Raw genomic sequence first — 18611 nt, forward strand, 5'->3', positions numbered from 1 at the left:
GTCTAACCATTGATTTCTTTTGCAGGAGAAAGTGAAAGGAAGCAAAAAGCACTGATACTTAGATAGTTCTTGCTCAAGACACATGAATAATGATATGAAAAAGTTCCTTTCACTCTCCAAAATTGATGGAGGAGGAGTTTTGTTTGGTGATGGAAAAAATGGAATCATTACTGGAGTAGGAAAGATTGGCTCATCTGAATCAACAGCATTGGAAGATGTCTACCTTGTTGAGGGACTAAAGCACAACCTGCTGAGTATTTCATAGTTGTGTGACAAAGGTAATAAAGTTATTTTTACTACTGCAGGGGTCAAATTCAAAAGGATAGACACCAAAGAAGTGGTACTCACTGCAAAGAGATACAGAAATATATACAAAGCCGATATTATGGCATTACCAAGATCTGAGATGACCTGTCTAAGTGCTATAGAAAATGATCCCCTCCTTTGACACAGAAGACTTGGTCATGCAAGTCTAAAATAATTAAACGTACTTTCTTCTAAAGACATGGTATTGGGATTACCCAAAACCAAGTTTAAAAGGGAAAAGTTATGCAGTGCATGTGTAAGGGGGAAGAAGGTAAGATCTTCGTTTAAGTCAAAGAACCATGTTAGCACTACCAAGTGTATTGACCTGGGGCATATGAACTTATATGGACCCATGAGAGTTCAAAGCAGAGGAGGAAACAGGTATGTTTTTGTTATTATTGATGATTATTCTAGATTCACATGGACATTGTTTCTATCCTCTAAGGAAGATGCCTTTAGTGCTTTTGAAATCTTAATTAAGAAAATTAAAAAGAAACTAGGCTCTTCTTTTATTTCCATAAGGTCCGACCATGGTACAGAATTTGAGAATGTAAATTTCTTAGAATTTTGTTCAGCTATGGTCTAGATCATAACTTCTTAGCTCCCAGAACTCCACAACAAAATGGAGTGGTAGAAAGAAAAAATAGAACCTTGGAAGTCATGGCTAGAACAATGATTCTTGCAGCTAACATTGCTCAAAACCTATGGGCTGAGGCACTGAGTACTCCTGCATACATCATAAATAGATGCATGATCAGGCCTATGTTAGATAAGACTCCCTATGAATTACTAAGAGGAAGAAAGCCAAATATTTCTCACTTTTGAAATTTTGGTTGTAAATGTTTTATTCACAATAATGGAAAGGATAATTTGGGAAAATTTGATGCTAAAAGTGATAAGGGAATCTTTCTAGGATACTCACTTAATAGTAAAGCTTATAGGGTTTTAGACAAATGAACTAACTGTGTTGAAGAAAGCATGCGTGTAATCTATGATGAATCCTATGTTAAGACAACCTGCAGGAAAGAAGTGACACTAAGGAATAGGTAATGTCACCAGGTTCATCCACTGGAGCTATCAAACATGGAGACACCTTGATAGGGGGAACTGAAGATGAAGTCACAGTGGCAGGGGGAACTGAGCCTTGAAATATCCCCACTCAGAACATCAACAGTAATCTTGGAAGCTCACTAGGGTTGATCCTAAAAGGATACAAGTATCAAGGATCATATCCTATTGAGAATGTACTTACTGATATTACATCTGGGATTACCACAAGGTCTGGATTGAGAAATATCTATGCCTTTAAGGAATTTCTATCAAAAATTGAACCAAAGAAGGTAACTGAAGCATTACTTGATGCTGACTGGATCATAGCCACGTAGGAAGAGTTGAATCAGTTTGAGAGAAGCAAAGTATGACAATTAGTTTCTCTTCCAAAAGACAGATCAGTAATTAGGACTAAGTGGGTCTACAGAAACAAAGTTGATGAGCATGGAACAGTCATAAGAAATAAGGCAAGATAGGTGGTCCAGGGGTACAATCAGGAAGAAGGAATTGACTTCGATGAGACTTTCGCACCTGTAGCTAGATTTGAAGCTATAAGACTACTTGTTCCCTTTGCTACCTACATAGAGTTTATCCTTTATCAGATGGATGTGAAGAGTGCATTCCTAAATGGCATTCTCAAGGAGGAGGTGTATGTTAAACAACCTCCAGGTTTTGAAAGCAAAGAATTTCCTAATTATGTATATAGATATGACAAAGCTTTGTATGGATTGAAACAAGCTCCAAGAGCTTGGTACGAAAGATTGTCAAAATTCCTGTTGGAACATGGTCATACCATAGGTAAAATTGACGACACTCTTTTCTTGAAATCAAATGGGAAGGACTTATTGATTGTGCAGATATATCTGGATGATATTATTTTTGGCTCAACAAATATGAGTATGACCAATGAATTTGCCAAACTCATGAGTAGTGAATTTGAGATGATCATGATGGGGGAGCTGAATTATTTCTTGGGCTTGCAAATAAAGCAATCAGCTTGTGGGACAATGATTCACCAATAGAAGTATACTAAAGAGCTTCTTAAAAGGTTCTTCATGAGGAAGCACAAGAGATCAGCACTCCTATTGCCACTGCCACAAAATTAGACTTGGATGAAGCAGGATCAGATGTTGAGCAAAAATTATATAGAGGAATGATTGGTTCATTATTATATCTCATAGCAATCAAGCCTGATATTGTGTTTAGTGTAGGACTGTGTGCTAGATTCCAAGCAAAACCAAAATAATCCCATTTAAAATTTATGAAAATAATTCTCAGATACCTGAAAGGAACCACTGATCTTGGATTATGGTACCTTAAAGGTAGCAACTTTAATTTGGTGGGATACTCAGATGCTGATTATGCAGGTCACTTGGTGGACAGGAAAAGCACTACTGGCATGGCACACTTTCTTGATCATGTTTGATTACATGGTCCACTAAGAAGCAAAATTCAGTAGCTTTGTCAACTGCTGAAGCTGAATATGTTCTTGTCGGCTCTTGTTGTGCTTAATTGCTATGGATTAAGCAATAACTTATGGACTTTGGTATTGATGTAGGGTGTGTCCCAATTTTTGGTGATAACACAAGTGCCATAAACATAGCCAAAAATCATGTTCAACATAAAATAACTAAACATATTGATATTAGACATCACTTTCTTAGAGACAATGTTAAAAAAGGTCTTATATCAATCATGTTTTTTTCTACTGAGGAACAAATTGCTGACATCTACACTAAGGCTTTGAGTAGAGAATATTTTGAAAAAATAAGTTAGCCTTGGGGATGATTAAACTTGCATGTGTCTCCCACAATGCTTGATTAGAATAGGTTGTTTTATTAGTGAATGTTGATTAATTCAGTCTCACACATTAAAAAGTGTATCCTAAGTCCAAAAATTAGAATATGTTGACTCAAGATTATGTTGATTTTGCAGAAAAGCTGGAACACTAAGGCAATTGTAACCAATTTTTTTAGGTATGACTAAATTTATCTTCCAGTACCTTACTAAGAAATAAGTTATTTACATGGTCCCTTCAGTTCCATTTAAACCGCCAAAAATCAGGGGATTTGCTCTATTTTAAAAGATACTCCTTCCTTTCCTATCATTTCAGATTTCTCAATCATTACTCCTTTGCCATATATAGTTCACCGCCTCTTTAAATTTCTCTAAAAGTTTTCCTTTAAATAAGCCTCCAAAGTTTATCTTAACTACATTCTCAAAATCAAGAAAAATATCTCGTTCCATTATGGCCTCTCCTTCATCCTTTTCATCTTTATCATCCAGAAACCCTACCAAAAACCTCATAAAATCCATTATCCTTAACCCAAACATCACTTTACCTCCCATCATCCCTCCGCAAATCTCCCACGAATTGACCAACTTCGCTGCATTCCATCATCTCTAAAATTCTTTCTCCAAATTCCTTCACCTTCTTCAACGTTCACAAAACCCCTTGTCTTTCCTCCACCCATCCCATTCAGAATTGTTGAAATTGATCAAAACTCTAGTAATAGAGATGACCTTCCCATAGAAGACTTGATTCCCAGGAAATCCAGATCTCAACCACAGAGAAAACCCACATCTATTTCTATTGATAACATAGTTCCTTGGAAACCCTCTCCAACTGTCTCTGCACTTTGAACTCCTCACACTAGTGGAAAGAAGAAGCGTGAAGATGCTTCCTTGACTGAAGCACTTCAAGTAAGTAAAAATAAATGAGTAATCATTTCTGATCCCTCACCTCCTTATGCATCATCCCCTGATATTCTTCTTCGCTCAGTAAAAAAAAATAAGACTATCATGGCTAAAACTACCAAAGTTTTTCCATCTCACAAAACTTCTCCAAAATCTACACCCAAGAAATCCACCTCTAAGTCCACTCCAAAGGTCAAGGCTCTCACATCTTCAAAAGCTTCACCTTTTAATGACTTTTCCATATCAAAGAAACATGTCAGGAAACCTGTTCTCTCTGATTCTTCTGATTCTGAGTACCATCCAGACACCACTGCTGAGTTGGACTCTGACTATGAGGGTCCTGTACCATCTTCTCAGCAAGATACTCCTAAAGCTTATAATCTTCACTTCCAAAAGTACTAATTATCTAGAAGGAGAGTTATCTGTGGGTTTAGAGGAGCTGCCATGCATACTTTGATGAGAAAATTGGAGTTTCAAGGGTGATCTTTTTTGTTTCTTCAGGGAGATATTCAGAGGAAATTTGGTAAACCTGAAGTCTATGAGTTCTATACAAATGGGATGGGCATATGTGAGTTGTTTTCTACTACTGTGAGAAAGGTTACTATGAACCTTTACATTGCTAATATTGCTAGGATTCTACATATTCCTTCTGGGGGTTGGGGTCATTATATCAAGGGCAGTTGGCCACCCTTGGACAACCTTACTTCTGCTTTTGAAATTTGTAGAAAGTTCTCTGGGAATCCTCATCTGATTCATCATTGAAGGGTTTTTAAGAGAGAGATGTCCCCCTTCATCAGCTCTATTTTGATGTAGTACACAACATGATCATTTCTAGAAAGGAGAGAAGGAACGTGGCTAGTTTTTTAGATCTCACTCTCATGGAACTGTTGGATAATGAAGTAAGAATTGATTTACCTAGACTTATTCTGAAGCACATGCAAAGGGTGCTCATCAAGGAGAAAAATGGGCATGTACTTCCTTATGAATTTTGGCTTACCCCTATCCTTGAGGAGTTTAGGGTACCTGTTCAAGTATGGTCTTCACAGACTGTGAAAGATATCATAGGAAGTGTGAATCACATGATGCTACCTGGTTCCATGAGGAATGTGGATAATCCTACGCAGAGACTAAGGAATACACTAGCTGATAAACAGGGTGAGGTTGAAGCTGCACAGGCTGTATTGGAGGTAACACAAGCCGCTCATGAAGAGGAAAGAGGGATTCTTCAAGCTCAAATTGCTTCCCTAACCTCACTACTGGAAAAAGAAAGAGCTTAAAATGCTGATGTGATTAGAAAACTCACCTCTCTAATTCCCTCCTCTTCATCCCTTTAGCTCCTGTTTCTGATATCCAAGACCAACTTTTTGTTCATTTCTTTAAATAAATTATTTTCTAATCGGGTGCTTTTGGTTGATATAAGTCATATCATGAATTAAATGGTCTTACTTATTTTCATATGTTCTGCTACTGTTTTATCTTGCTGTATTCATGTTCTATTACTCTGAATTTTAATTGTCTTAGTGATTGCCTCAAAGGCCATAAATTATTAAATGGTTTTTAACTTGTTGAATCAGCTTTTTGATGATTTCAAAAGGGGGAAGAATAGACTATGCAACACTTATAACTCAATGACTAACCATATTTCATTCTGTAATCTTCTAGTCATAGTTCTTTACTGAGCATATCAGGATTAAAGGGATGCTGAAGTGTTGAATTTACCATCATAAAAAAAGGGGAATTTGTTAGGAAAACCAGTTGAAGTTTTGATGATGAACACAGTGAATGAAACAGGTTCAACATGTTCCATGCAACATGTTCCACACAAGTGAATCAACTACTATCGATTGATTAGCATGAATATCCTACAAGGCGAATAGGATGTTAGAGAAAAGCTATTTACAAGTCAAACTGATAAAGAAGAAACAAGTTCAAATCCAAAAGACTGAAGGCAATCCAAGTCAAGATAGGAAGGAAATCAAGGTAGTCCAATTCAAACTAGGAAACAAGGAAAGGCGGCAGAAATTAAAAGATGAAAAATGTAATCCAATTCAAGTAAGGAAAGGAGATCAACTGAATATTTCAGTTAGGGTTGCTATAAATACAAGGAAAAAGATCAAAGCAGTCTGCGCATAAAAGAGATAGTCAACAGTCAAGAAATCAAGTTCGTCGAGTTGAAGAAGAAGAACCTAATCTATACGTCTTAAGTCGTAGATCAGTTGTAATAGGTTGGTTCTATTAATTATAACGAGTCATAGTTCTTGTACTCAGTGATCTATAAACTGAGATAGAAGTATTTGTCTTCAAGTTGGGGAACTCAAAGATTTGGGAACACTTATCTTGGGTGAGATTTGTGTTTTTGTAGTGATAGGAATTAGAAGTTTTAATTCCTAAGTTATGAGAAAACTTGTAATTGTTTGATTGTTGAGGCTCAAGAGTTTTTAGTGAAGTTGGGATTAAATAGAGGTACAGGTCATGGTTTTTTACACCTTTCTTGAGCCGGGTATTTTCCACGTAAAAACACTGTGTTCAGCTTTTTCTTCTGCGAACTGCGTTTACTTACCTATTCCACAGATAGGCAAATAGTAGAATCGAGAAATAGGTAGGGCTCATACTCTAACACATATGGAACATCATAATGGTAGTGAAGAGAAAATAGAAGAAAAATAGTTTATTAATAATGGAGAGTGGAATGTGGAGAAGTTAAAAGAGTACTTATCTGACGACTTAGTTTCGCACATTGTTGAAAACATAAAGCCTACAACTGATCTGACAGAAAATAACAAGGCTTGGTGGATGGGGGAGGTAAAAGGAATTTTTACAGTTAAGTTAGCTTACCAAATTATGAGACACGGGAGGGATAAGGTTGATTGGATTAAGAATATCTGGCTAAGAGGCTTTCCTTTCAAGATGGCCTTTTTTCTTTGGTAGATATGGGGAAAAAGAATAGCTACATATGATAATCTAAAGAGGATGAGAATTCAGATTATCTTAAAATGCCATTATTATGAAGAAGGAGAATGGAGATAATACAACATTTATTACTAAAAACCCCCATAGCTCAACAGTTATGGAAGTAGTTTGCTTCTTGTACAGGTATAACGATGGATGGGCTCAACTTACATTAGCTTGTTTTCAAGTGGTGGAATTATCAAGGAAATCCAAAAACAAACCTAGTTACTAAGTCAATTCTAACATTGTTGATGTGGGAACTATGGAAATGAAGAAATGCTAGAAGACATGGGAAAGATATTACTCTTAATAAGCTGAAACAACAATGTATTATGAATGTATTTCATCTAATTAAAAGGCAATTCCCATGGATCAAGAATTTTCCTATGAGCAGGCCTACTATGTTGGATACATGCAGGCATATTCATCTAGACCTCACTATATTGTAGTGAAGTGAGGAGGCTAGAAATAGGGTAGGTGACATGCAACATAGATGGTGCAAGCAAAGGAAACCCAGGTATGAGCTCCTATAGTTCTTGTGTTAGAAGTAGGGATGGAGATTTAATCTATGCAGAAGCATAAAACCTAGAAATTTATACTAACATGGAAGCAGAGTCAATAGCTATACTAAAGGCACTCAGATATTGCATGATCCAAAAGGTGTATAATGTATAGCTACAAACTAACTTGCTTAGTCTTACAAGAATTATTATAAATAAATAGAGGGTCCCTTGGATGCTGATAGATATAGTGGAGGAAATAAGAGAATTGATGCAGAGAATAAATGCTAATATTATTCATGTATTCAGGGAGGCAATTAAGTAGTAGATTATCTTGCAAATGCAACGATTGAATAAGAGGGCATGCTTTGATTCAGTAATTACAATAAATGGCCAAGAAGAGGAAAGAGACTAAGCAATATTGACAAAATGAAAATACTAAACATTAGAGTCAAAACAAGGAGAATCATAAATAACAACAATCACTCATGAAGCAAGAAAACACCACAGTATCTTACAGCCATTATATTTACATTAATGTTTGTGGATTGCACAAAGGCAAAATGACTGTGAGAAAGCTAACTATCCTAAGCTACATCGGCCAACAAAAAGAAACACCATCAAAAGAAAGGGTTATGGAACCAGATTTTCAATAAAGCGACTACACTTGACTAAGAATTCTAAGAGAAGGAGGTCGGGAGCAACTTGTTTTTCTCCACTTCTGCTTCATCTACATAAAAATGAAAGATCGGTAGTCAGTAGAAGATGCGAAGGAAGATGGATCAAGAATCATAGACTTACCATGAACTACAAAGTCAAGATGCAAGGTTCAAACCCAATTTGGAGCTTTCTTCAAGCTCTTACACTTCCACTGGACCACACACCTGGAAAAAACCATGAACAAAGTTCAAAAGCCAATTAAAATGGGGAAGAGGGAAACAGGAAGACACTTACTTCTGCAAGCTCAGAAGAAATGCCACATCATCATCAAGATGACGATATTTCATCACCCATAGCAAAAGGATACGTAGCTGAGCATTTGAAAAGGACAAAGCCATTTTCAGAGATGGAGAAAGCAAAGAGGCAGTGAAAATGAACAACAAATTTGGAAACCCCACTTGAGGGGACCATTTTATAAGCCAAATCTGATCTTTGTTGGATTAGGTTTGGATCTTTTTTATTGGTCTTTGTCATTGTTTTGGGTTGTATGGACCTGTTTAATTATTAATAAAATGGACCTTGAGTCTGATCTTAATTAAAAATTAAAAAAATAGCAATGCATGTCAGTCTTACCATGAATTATTCTCTTCATTTGTACGATAGACCTAACATTTGTTTAACGTTCTAATGTTTTCTTATTGTTATTATTGGTCTAGTGATGCTCCTGATGGTCTATAATTTATCTAGCCGTTTAAATCTATGAGCTTATTAAAATTACTTGTATCTCTAGCCTCCTTTCCAAACTTTTTATAAGCATTCCCATTTAATGGACAAACCTTTATTTTGAGCATTAATATACATTAAACAAGTTGTAGAGAATAAATAATTGATTGATCATAATTAATTATTTTATAGCTCATAATTAGTTAACATATTTTCATTTCAATGTCTTTTTTTTACTTGAAAAATTTGTAGATTATAACTAGAGAATTAACAAAGTTTGGTACATGGAACGGAACCTAACAAATGCCAAAATCACATAACTAGCAAGTTCTATTTACCGAAAAATAAAGGTTGGCACAAATCACTTTTACTAGATTACTAATGAACATAACAAGTGACATAATATTAGAATGAAAGAAAACTCAACCATGTCGTTTTAATCACGTAACTAAAATTCATTTAAACTATTGAAGAAAAAAGTTTGAATCCATTCTTCAACAAAATTTTATCCGCGTAAAAAATAATAAAGAAGAAAAGTAATAATGGAAACGCACCTTCAAATTCTTTTTGATTAAAACTGAAAAGCAATGTACAATTTATTGATTTTCAAATTTAACAATAGTTAACTTTCAAGATCCATGAACTCAATACCACAAATGAAATCCTCGAACTCCGACTTGTGTTCTTATTTCGCTCCCCTTTTTTGTTTCTCGTGATTGTGTGTTTGCGTCTTCTCCAATTCTTTTTGTTTTGTATTGTCAGTTTGTTTGGGAAGTGGGGATAGATTAAAATTGTAGTAGTGTGTATTGTCTTATGTAGATGAGTTGAGAGAGAGTTGTTATGGAGTTATAATGGGTTGGTTATAAGGAGTTTAGAAAATTTGGGAAACAGAGCATGTTGGATAAAAATGTGGGTTATGGGAAAGTTGAGTAGTTTAGGGTCCTTTATTTAATTAATAATATAAATCAAATATATAACAGTAAAATATAGATAATAATTTTGTGCTAACAAAAATATATGGAAAGTTAAATAGCTAGTCATAAAAATATAATTAAGAAGATATTAATATCACTAGATTATTTATTAAATACAAATTAAGAAAATAGATTTTTAAAATATTTTCTTTTCTTTTGATTTTTTTAAATATCCTAAAAACTGAATCTATTTTTGTAATTTTCAAATCTTTAAAAATAAATTTATTAAACAAAGATAACATCAAAATATCTAATTTAGACCTAAGAGAAATATTTAAACACCATAATAATGTAAAAATCTAAAGTCCAGTCAAAATTAGGTATTTACAGAATGTCCCTCGTTGTTTGATAACGTAGAGAGTTTTCAAGCAAGAAGTAAACAAGAATGATTTTTGACCTAATAAATTATTTAAAAGTAGGAAAATAATAATAGGAGAGAGGTGTGATCAAGCCCTGACTTCGGACAACCTACATATCTCGGTTTATAAGAGAATAAGGTCACCTATTGTTCAAGTAGGTTCAGGTATGAAAGGAAGAGTTGGAGAGTCGAATGTGGTCTCGTTGAGGTTCTGGTTCATGATCCTGTTATTACGTCATAAAACATAAAACTAGAAAGAAAAAAATACAAGATCATATCTACTCTACTTGTCTTGATTCTCTTCCTTGAAATCTTCTTTTTGGATCTTCATTTATTGCTTCACCTTTTTATGGTGCATATCTTGATCTCAAACTTTGATCTTGAAGTTAGAATTTAAGACTTGAACTTGAAAGTTGAAATTAATGAGTAGTTGATGCTCCTCCAAATGACAACTCGTAGAATATTCTAGGATCCTTATTTTCTTGATTAGAGGATAAGAAGACGGCTCTAGTGATGTTGGGTCGTTGTATATGTCAAGTTGACTTCAATTATCTTCAAAATTGAACATTCTTCTCTACTCTAACCAAAGATAGAATTTCATTCTTTGAAATCAAGAGCACACACCCTCAACATGTCTTCCAGGATCTGAATGGTCCTCTCAGCCTGACCATCTGTCTGCGGATGAAAAGTGGAACTCAAAAGAACTTGGTTACCAAGACCCTGCTGAAACTCCCTCCAAAACTGAGAAGTAAATTGAGTGCCCTTATCCGAAATGATGGACGAGGGAACTCCATGCAGCCTGACTAACTCCCAGATATACAGTCTAGTATAATCCTCAGCTGTATAAGATATGTGGACGGGTAAGAAATGCGCGAATTTAGTCAACCTATCCACAACAACCCAAATAGAATCATAATGATGACACGAAAGGGTAACTCGGTCATGAAGTCCATATTCACCACCTCCCACTTCTAAGTGGGTATACCAAACTCTTGCATCACACTACCAGGTCTTTGGTGCTGTACCTTAACCTGTTGGTACATTGCACACTTTACTACAATCTCAGCTATATCCTTCTTCATACCATTCCACCAATATATTTTCCTCAAGTCGCGGTACACTTGGTAGTGTCGGGATGAATAGAATACCGCGCGTCATGCGCTTCAGCCATAATCCTCTGCCTCAGATCATCAACACATGAAACATATAATCTACCCTACAATTTTAACACTCCATCTCCCCCTTGGGAGAAAACCTCAATCTTTTGGTCCTTAACTGACTCCTTCAGTATGACAAAACTAGGATCTCTGTTTTGCTTCTCCTTCACTTTCGAAACTAAAGAGGATTCGGAACTACTCTGCACCAAAGTACTTCCCTCAGCTGAATCAAGCAACCTAACATCCAATCTAGCCAAATGATGCAGATCACGAGCTAACTCTTTCTTACCCTCCTCTACATAAACAACACTCCCCATACACAATCTGCTAAGGGCATCCACCACTACATTGGCCTTGCCCAGGTGATACAACACACTCATATCATAGTCTTTTAACAACTCTAACCATCTCATCTGCCTAAGATTCAACTCCTTCTGAGTAAACACATTGCAGGCTCTTATGATCAGTAAACACATCAACATAGACACCAAAAAGATAGAGTCTCCAGATTTTCAAAGCAAAGACCACAACAGCTAACGCAAGATCGTGGGTTGGGTAATTCTTCTCATGAGACTTTAACTGTCTAGAGGCATAAGCTATAACCTTAACTTTTTGCATTAACACACAACCCAAGACAACTCTAGAGGCATCACAATACACCACAAAACCATTTGTACTATCAGGCAAAGTCAACACAGGGGCTGAAGTAAGTCAAGTCTTCAACTCCTAAAAACTCTTCTCACAGGAATCTGACCACTGGAACTTAACTTTATTTTGAGTTTATCGGGTTATGGGGGACGCAATAGAAGAGAAACCTTCAACAAAATGATGGTAGTAGCGTGCTAGACCTAAGAAACTTCTAATGTCAGATGGAGAGACAGGTCTAGGACAATTTCTTACAGCTTCTATCTTTTGGGGATCAACTCAAATACCTTCGTCTGAAATAATACGACTCAAAAAGGCTATAGACCTTAGCCAAAATTCATACTTACTGAATTTGGCAAACAACTAGTGATCTGTAAGAGTTTGCAAGACAATTTTAAGGTGATTTGCATGGTCACTCTCATTACGGAAGTACACAAGGATGTCATCTATGAACACTATGACAAACATATCAAGATATTTCTTGAATACTCGATTCATGGGGTCCATGAAGGCAGTTAGGGCATTGGTCAGTTTGAAAGACATGACTAGAAGCTCAAAGTGACCATTGCGGGTTCCAAAGGCTATCTTTGGAATATCACATTCCCTCACTTTAAGTTGATGATAGCCAAATCTAAGGTCCATCTTGGAGAAATAACTTGTACCTTGCAACTGATCAAACAGGTCATCAATTCTCGAAAGAGGATACTTATTTTTCACTGTGACCTTGTTTAGCTGATGATAGTCAATGCACATTTGCAAAGAACCATCTTTTTTTTACACAAATAAGACAGGTGCGCCCCAAGGAGAAATACTAGGCCTAATGAAACCTTTGTCTAAAAGATCTTTGAGTTGCTCTTTCAACTCCTTAAGCTCTGCGGGTGCCATACGGTATGGCAGAATAGAAATAGGCCGAGTATCAGGAAGAAGGTCAATCCCTAGTTCTATCTCTCTATCGGGAGGTTCCCCTAGGAGATCTTCCAAAAAAACATCTGGAAACTCATTAACAATATCGACTGACTAAATAGTTGAAGCCTCGAACTTAGTGTCTTTGACTCTAACTAGGTGATAGATACAACCCTTAAATATTATATTTCTGACATTGAGATAGGAGATAAAATGACTCTTGGGAGATACCAAACTCCTGGACCACTAAAAAGTTGGTTCATCAGGAAACTGAAAATTGACCATATGGTTACGACAGTCTATAGATGCATAACAAGAATAAAGCCAATCCATAACCAGAATAAGGTCAAAATCCACCATGTCTAACTCTGTCAAATCTACAAGTATGACTCTATGAAGAACAGTAACAGGACAATCTCTAAATACTTGTTTAGCAACAACTGGCTCCCCTACTGGTGTAGAAACTAGGAAAGGCTCAGAAATCTTTTTGGGACTTATTTTGAAATTCACAGCTACAACTGGGGTCATATAAGAGAGACTTGAACCGGGGTCCAACAACACATAGACATCAAAGAAAAAGACATGGAGAATACCGTTAACAACATCAGGAGAGTCCTCCTGCTCTTGATGGGATGGTAAGGCATAGATCTATTCTGGTGCTGACCGCTAGTAGTGCTAGATGAAGAGCCCTAATCAGGGGTAGGACAAGCGACAGGAGCTGGTGCACTAGTAGTCTGTGCCTGAGGTCGGGCATCTCTGGTCCCTTGCCTAGTATGCGAACAATCTCTAAGTCATTGGCCCTGGTTGCCATAACCAAAACAACCCCTCAAATCTACGAAACACTTACCGAGATGATCCCTACCACACTTAGCATAAGGAGGATAATGGGGCCTGTTACCAACACTATTCTATGACCTAGACATAAAAGACCTTCCCCCTTGCTCCTACCTGCCTCCAGGCATGGGAGTACTAGTTGATAAAGGCGTTGGCATAGATGGATGTCTCTGAAATGGAGGTCCGTTCACTCCATGGAACCTAGGCTGGCTTAACTCATACTACTCAGATCTAGCCCTCTTGTTACCCCTCACTCTCTCTCTCTCTAATCTTATATGCCTCTATCTTTCAAGCATACATCATCAACATAGCCAGATCCATATCTCTATGCAGCATCGCAGTCCTATACTCCTTCAGTAACAACCCAGAAACACCAGTCATGAACTTGCTCATACTAGCCCGGGTGTCAGAAATCAAATCAGGAGAATACTTGGCCAACTGGTTGAACTTCAAGCAGTACTCTTTAACAATCATGAAGTGCTGGCTCAAGTTCATGAACTCCTCAATATTTGCCTCTCTTAGCTCAAGCGGAAAGAACTTGTCCAAGAATGCATCTTGGAACACCTTCCAAGTCATAGGAGCAGCACCCTCACCTCTACCCTTTCCCCATGATACAACCCAGTCATAAGCTATGTCCTTTAACCTGTAAGATGCCAACTCAACACTTTCTTCCTTAGAAACATGCATCACCTGCGTGATAATTCTTAGCTCCTCAAGGTACAACTATGGGTCCTCACCTGCCTTGGACCCATCAAACTCTGGTAGATTCATCCGTATGAAATCACAGATCCTAGAAGCAGCTATATCACCTCCCTGCTAATTTGTATCTGCGGCCTGGTTATTGGCTCGAACATTAGCGATGACTGCTTGGGTTAACGCCTAAAAGGTCGCCCAAAACTCAACATGAGACACAGTCTCATTCAAAGAATCAACAAGTGGGGGTTGCTCATCATCGTTCCTGCGGGCATTCGCTCTTCTAAGAGGAATTTTTTAAAATAGAAGATCATGAATTATTAGAGGAGAGGGACAACTATAGGCACAATAGAATCTAAAAGAAGAAACAAATTTTTCCTAAAATGTCTCGTAGACTCTTGCTCATAGATGTGGTACGCTACACACCGATGATCAAGACTCTACTTAACGCGACTTGTTAGACTCCCTAGGACTCCTTAAAACCTTAGTATCTGATACCAAGTTAGTAATGACCCAAAATCACCTCCAGGGATGTCACACGGTGCTTAAGGCTACAAGTAGCCCTAAGCTAACCCTTTGGGCTTGTTTCTACTAATAATACTCATTTCAAGATAAAATAATTCAAATACTAGCATAGTCATATCATATGAAGGGAGATACGGAGAAAATACTCAATCCAAACGACCACAATACTGGAATTCTCAACACAATCACAATCTGATAACTAGTCTAACAAAGCCTTTACTAATCCATAAACTAGAGAGCCATTGGGACTGGTCTCCAACTGACTCGAAATGAGCTGAAAGTAATAACATAGTCTCTCAAATGCTGAAATGTCTAATGATTGGTCCTCGAACCATGAGGACTCACCGCTGTAGGAATGTAGAAAGAGGTACTCAGAAGTCACTGATGAGGCTGAGACTGAGCACCTGAACCTATATTATAAAACAATGTAGCACATAGACGTATATATGGATCAACACTTAGGAATGTACTGAGTATGTGGGGGTGCATTCATTTATATAAAACAACATCAATACTCTTTAATCAAATCATGCATGCAATAAGTACTGATTCATATGGCTTGAATAAGTATAAAATGTAAAGCTCATGAATCATGTAGAATGGAGCATGTAACATAAATCTCGTGAGTCATCATAGTTTAACTTTGAAATTGGTAATCTTCTCTTATTCTCATTACCCATAGGCTAAAGCAAAACTTTAAACAATACTTCAACTCATTCATATTTCTCATGGAGAGTAAAACTTCTTTAATGCTCATGAACTCATAACACTTTTGAACTCAAGTACTTAGGATTCGGAATCATATAACTTTGAAACATACTTGAAGGCATTTCATTCACTTTAGAAAAATATCTCATTTCAAGCTTTAGGAAATCATTCTATCTCAATGGAAAGATACTCTAGTTTAGGGAAAGAACTTATCTCATAGCTTTAGAGAAAATACTTATATCAAAGGGGAAAATACTTTTGTCATAGGGAGAAAATATGCAACTTTACTATTAGGAAAATAACTTGTATCAAGGGAGGTTCTCTTAACTGACATAAAACATGTGAGCTATATGGAGTCTAACGTTTTGTCCTCCTAAGGAAGATACCCCATGTTGGGGAGGAGCGCCATACTCTTTCCAGGGATTATAACCTTAATTCAGTGATCGCTTATCTCAGCCTCTGGCCCAATATCTCGGCCTTAAGGCTAAAATGTCAAACATATGGTGGTACGTAGTTCTGGGATAAGAAACTGTAGTAACTTACCTAACTCGGTGCTAAATACTACTCTCTTTAGTCTATCTCTCTTATCTCATGGAAATCCACTTTAAAATTATCTCATGGTTCATCAAGAACCTAATAATCAAATCTGTAATCTCATGTAGTGAAGTGGATTTCAAAACTCAATGACCATTAGGTCAAAATATTCCTCAATAATCTGAGAATACTCAAATCATGAGTGCTTATAGCATAAGAGTTCATAAAATTGCAAATCTTAAGTAGGGCTCAATAACCCATAATTAACTCTCAAGTTAAAACTCATCAAAAGCATAATAGATAGCATATAGATTCATAACTCATGTAGAAATCAAGAAATTTCACCAATTTGTCTCAAAATCTCAGCATACTCATATACTTCAATATCTCAAACATTTCAACTATTAATTTCTCAAGGATATAAAATCATGGGGTATAGACCCAACTACGATTTCTCAAGAAAATATGTGAAAATCATGCCATTAGACTCTCAATTCATGGGAAGCATCAAAATATTGCAATCAATAATATTGGGTGAAAACCCCTAATTCAAATTCATGTATAACCGCTTAGATTGAAGAAAATCATAGTTTAAATAAACCCTTGGGCTCAAGGATGAAAGGATTATCCTTGTTCAAAACCCCACATACCTTAGATTACGAAATTGGATGAACGAGCTTGCTCTAAAAACTTTTTCTTACTCTTGAGAGAGGGTTCTTGCAACCTTTGAACTTGGGAAACTCAAATTTGAACTCAATTTGTAGAATCAAGGGTGATTTCTTAGATTTCTTGTAGAAGGGTTTTAGATTTGCTCTTGAGGAAGAACCCCTATACTTTGGATGTTTTGGGAGATAATGAGGCTATCAGGTTCGTTTGGAATATATCTGAGGGTTAAAAAGGGAAAAGACCCAAAAGCCTCTTTTAAAAAGGGCTTAAAAATATTAAATGGGGGCTGCGACGGTCGAGCTGATGGTCCGTCAGGTTATCCATCGCACGTTGGTCAGAAAAAGAACATACTACCTCATTGTGGTGGTCGAAGCGACGGTCTGTCTCTTAGACTGATGGTCCATCGGATCGTCCATTGCATGTTGGCCAAGATGAGGCCATACTGCCTGAGCGCGACGGTCCCGGCAACGGTCTGTCGCAGCCTTGATGGTCTATCATTTTGGCCGTCATACTTGGGCCAGAAAAGGGAATTATTACCTTGGTTGCAATGGTCCATCGCAAACACGACGGTCCGTCGGATCGTCCGTCGCACCTGGGCGGTTCTGACAACTCTCAGTAAAATTGCCATAACTTCTCACCCCGATGCTGGATTTGGATGAAATTGGTATCGTTGGAAAGCTAATTCAATTCTATACATGACAAAAAGTAAATTTAAGAAAATTCTATATGGTTTAAACACCAATCACTTGGGAAGTCACTTCTCCATATTTTAGGGCCAAAATTATACTTCACTTGACACTCTCTAAGGCTCAGACTATGAGGGAACTTCGAGGGGTCTTAAATAAACTTATTATTTTCAAACATTTAGACTTTGAAGTCAAACTTCTACATTGTGATCTTTACGTTAGACTCGGTACCTTCAATCGACTAATGGCGCCCTGAAGAATTTTTGTTACAATCCAAAATTAGGTCATGAGGACACCTGTCACGGTCTAGTCTTGATAAGTAAGCCAATTACTCAAGACAATTAAAAAGTGAACAAAAAAAGAAAAATAAACTAAGACAAGACTATTAGAACAAATTCAAACCAACACAAGACATAAACTAAACTAAAATCTGAATAACATAACGTAAAATCCCCAAGAAGTGGTGTCAAAGTGTAGAGCATCTAATATATCATCTGATTACAATAAATATAAAGCCTATCTCCAAAAATAAATAAAGAAATAAAGGGACAAGAGGAGGTTCAAAAGTCAACTATGGTCCCTAGAGTATTCGAGTATACCGATCATAATATTAAAAGCACAATCATCCACCATGAGTCGTACTTGATCTCAGATCTGTACCGAAAGAGCATGGTAGGGTGAGTATAATCCACTTGTACTCAGTAGGTATCATAGACTGACTGAGAAAAGTAGAAATGAGATAAGTAAAATAATTCTATGAGCACGTCATTTGTAAGAAGAAAGTCCAAAATAGTAACTCACACATCTCCACTAACAATTTTAATATATATAAAAGTACATATATACAAAAAATGCATACAACAAAAATATACATGAAGAATAAATTAAAATTAAACACAAGTCAATGAAACTAAGGACAAACATAAAAGATATGTATACAAACGCAATACAATTCAATATGGATGAGATGAATGGTGAAAGTCATTGCATGACTTTCTGTATACATCCACTGATCTTGCAGCTCTCATGTAAGACCCTTTAGG

At 36.7% G+C, this 18611-nt stretch overlaps 1 long non-coding RNA gene across 1 annotated transcript; it reads right to left on the reverse strand.

The window, feature by feature from the left end:
- Positions 1-8012: 8012 nt before the first annotated feature.
- Positions 8013-9046, reverse strand: LOC107850042. The gene is made up of 3 exons (XR_001668421.2): positions 8457-9046; positions 8304-8386; positions 8013-8232 (listed from the first exon to the last, which is right to left on the reverse strand). It is a non-coding gene; the product is annotated as an uncharacterized LOC107850042 (long non-coding RNA).
- Positions 9047-18611: the final 9565 nt, after the last annotated feature.

Source organism: Capsicum annuum, chromosome 12 (assembly GCF_002878395.1).
Source record: "Capsicum annuum cultivar UCD-10X-F1 chromosome 12, UCD10Xv1.1, whole genome shotgun sequence".
Classification (NCBI taxonomy): Eukaryota; Viridiplantae; Streptophyta; class Magnoliopsida; order Solanales; family Solanaceae; genus Capsicum; species Capsicum annuum.